Below are 3,871 nucleotides of genomic sequence, written 5' to 3' on the forward strand. Positions count from 1 at the left end.
CTGACCCTTTTGCTGCAATCCTTTAAATACAAAACCAAGATAAGACATCCTCCAAATGGAGGCCTGTACAAACAATTGGAATTTGCATTAAGCCAGGTCCCAGACCTGGGTGGTCTACACCTCAATGGGAACAAAAGGTAATTTGCATGGAATTGTTCTCTACGGTGATCAAAGTTTCTCTTAACTCTTAGGATCTGTATTATCTTTTAGTAAGATTAAGACCATTGTACCACTTGCCCTGAAAACTATTCAAATGAAACCAAACATGACTGTAAATCTTATTTGCATTCATTTAGAACATTATATTCTTGACCATTCTGAGTGAGCTGGGTGAAGAGAAGGATGGGTGAGGGGAAGGAAGGGAATGAGGAGGAACCAATGCATATGTGAGACATTTTCCCGCAGTTTCTCTCAGTGAGATGTGGAGACAGATGTCTGTATGTTAATGCACTGTGTGTGTATTGTCTGTCTCAGAAGATCAAAGTATTTGAGTTTCTTTTATCCTTACACCAGCTTCACGCATTACTAACCAGTTTGACTTTATTTCTGGAGTATCTAAAACAGAAGTTCTTTATTGAGAATTAAGGTTTAGATTTTTTTTTTCAACTTACCGTTTTGGTGATTAGCGTTTGCTTTAGTTGAATCTTGACCCTTGACTTGTTATGGAGAAGATTCTCTTTTGCTGATACAATTGTGTTTATAAAGCATATATATGATGGCAAGAAACCTATGATAAAGCCTTTTCATGCTTGTGAGCTTTCTCTTTGCATTTTATCTAAATCTGCAGAGCTTTTATGATTTCTGAATTATTGAAGTTCTATGATATGAGAATGTGAGATACCTAAATGAACGATTTTTATAAATACGGCTCATAAAGAGGTTTAAACTCTGGCACTCATAGACATGAAGAATCAGCATGTGAATCTCAGTGATGGTGACTAAATATTCTGATCATTTTGATTTGTTTTTTGAACGTGATAAAACAAGGCAGTAAAAAGTCACAACAAAAATAAAAGCAAATAGTAAGAATAAAAGAAAATCCTAAAACATAATTTATTCATGTCACAATGCATGCTGGGAGCCATGGATGAGTTATGATTGGTGCACCCAGAATGCACTGCAGCATGAATCTGTCTGATGATCACCATGGTTGAAATTCATATGCTGAATCTTGATGTCTGCGTGTCTAAACAGCACAGATGTTCTACACTGGTGTGCAAAGAGTTTTTAAAGCTCTTTTGTGTTTTTAAAACGCAGTTGTGATCAATAACAAACTGTATTATACATCACCACTGATGACATCTGTCAATCAGGCCATGCACGACAACTACAACATTATCGATTAACAGTCAATGTAACCTGAGCACATTTTCTCTTGGTTTTTCTTACTATAACCAATGTGTTTCATAAACACAGTTACAGCAGCCAGAGAAAAACTAATGTTAGAAAGTCAAGGGTCAAGAGCCCAACTAAAGCAAATGCTTATCTCCACAGCGGTGACTTCAAATTGTATTACTTTCAATAAACATTCAAATCTAATCTGTTAATTCTTAATAAGACATTTTTTGATGCATGACAAAAAAAAGTCAAACTGGTTAGTAATGCATGAAGCTGGTGATGCTGTTTGTGGAGATGATTAATTATCTTCTGCTGAGATCTTGATAGATGAAATCAACTGAAATAAAAGACATTAAATCCAAGGCTGTGGCTGAAGTCAGTTGTAGTTCTTGTGTTTCTCTTTTCTTCAGTGATTCTGCTTGTTAACAGCAGCTGTTCATCACTAATGATCAATCAGCACTTAATTAATCACATAATTATCTCATTAACTTTAACACTGCTTCAGTGTTACTTTAACACTCATTTAGAGTGGGACCATATATGCTCCGAGCAGTGTTAATTTAACACTCGGAAATTTACTGTGTACCTAAAACGGCTCGTTCTAACACGGCCCCACATACCTACGTCACTATCTGAAAAGATTTGCATAACACCGCCCAAATGTTCGCGCAAAGAAAGAAGGCGTAACTTTTATTCTTACAGCAGTATTGTTGCTGCCACCATGTCATGAAGGCGCTGTGTGTTTCGTTGTGAAAGCGAAACTACTTTGATTGGCCTTCCAAAAGAGGACGATATCTGCTTCGTCATGCCTGGAGCTGAACTGTGCTGGTTGCTGAGGAAATACAACAACTTAGTGCTGTGGATCGCCGGATCGGCTTTCACCGTGGACGAAGTGGAGTCCAGCCCGGGGTCGGCACATGTGGTTGCCGCAAGCCTCCTTCGTCGAATCCGCTGGCCGCGCCATTATCAAGCTCGCCGCCTCTGCTCACTCTAGCCCTCCGGCCGTTCCTCATGCTAGCCCTCCGGCTGTTCCTCACTCTAGCCCCCGGGAATTATTGAAGTTCTATGATATGAGAATGTGAGATACCTAAATGAACGATTTTTATAAATACGGCTCATAAAGAGGTTTAAACTCTGGCACTCATAGACATGAAGAATCAGCATGTGAATCTCAGTGATGGTGACTAAATATTCTGATCATTTTGATTTGTTTTTTGAACGTGATAAAACAAGGCAGTAAAAAGTCACAACAAAAATAAAAGCAAATAGTAAGAATAAAAGAAAATCCTAAAACATAATTTATTCATGTCACAATGCATGCTGGGAGCCATGGATGAGTTATGATTGGAGCACCCAGAATGCACTGCAGCATGAATCTGTCTGATGATCACCATGGTTGAAATTCATATGCTGAATCTTGATGTCTGCGTGTCTAAACAGCACAGATGTTCTACACTGGTGTGCAAAGAGTTTTTAAAGCTCTTTTGTGTTTTTAAAACGCAGTTGTGATCAATAACAAACTGTATTATACATCACCACTGATGACATCTGTCAATCAGGCCATGCACGACAACTACAACATTATCGATTAACAGTCAATGTAACCTGAGCACATTTTCTCTTGGTTTTTCTTACTATAACCAATGTGTTTCATAAACACAGTTACAGCAGCCAGAGAAAAACTAATGTTAGAAAGTCAAGGGTCAAGAGCCCAACTAAAGCAAATGCTTATCTCCACAGCGGTGACTTCAAATTGTATTACTTTCAATAAACATTCAAATCTAATCTGTTAATTCTTAATAAGACATTTTTTGATGCATGACAAAAAAAAGTCAAACTGGTTAGTAATGCATGAAGCTGGTGATGCTGTTTGTGGAGATGATTAATTATCTTCTGCTGAGATCTTGATAGATGAAATCAACTGAAATAAAAGACATTAAATCCAAGGCTGTGGCTGAAGTCAGTTGTAGTTCTTGTGTTTCTCTTTTCTTCAGTGATTCTGCTTGTTAACAGCAGCTGTTCATCACTAATGATCAATCAGCACTTAATTAATCACATAATTATCTCATTAACTTTAACACTGCTTCAGTGTTACTTTAACACTCATTTAGAGTGGGACCATATATGCTCCGAGCAGTGTTAATTTAACACTCGGAAATTTACTGTGTACCTAAAACGGCTCGTTCTAACACGGCCCCACATACCTACGTCACTATCTGAAAAGATTTGCATAACACCGCCCAAATGTTCGCGCAAAGAAAGAAGGCGTAACTTTTATTCTTACAGCAGTATTGTTGCTGCCACCATGTCATGAAGGCGCTGTGTGTTTCGTTGTGAAAGCGAAACTACTTTGATTGGCCTTCCAAAAGAGGACGATATCTGCTTCGTCATGCCTGGAGCTGAACTGTGCTGGTTGCTGAGGAAATACAACAACTTAGTGCTGTGGATCGCCGGATCGGCTTTCACCGTGGACGAAGTGGAGTCCAGCCCGGGGTCGGCACATGTGGTTGCCGCAAGCCTCCTTCGTCGAATC

Source organism: Sinocyclocheilus grahami, unplaced genomic scaffold, assembly GCF_001515645.1.
Source record: "Sinocyclocheilus grahami isolate Dianchi unplaced genomic scaffold, SAMN03320097.WGS_v1.1 scaffold1028.1, whole genome shotgun sequence".
In the NCBI taxonomy this organism is placed as follows: Eukaryota; Metazoa; Chordata; class Actinopteri; order Cypriniformes; family Cyprinidae; genus Sinocyclocheilus; species Sinocyclocheilus grahami.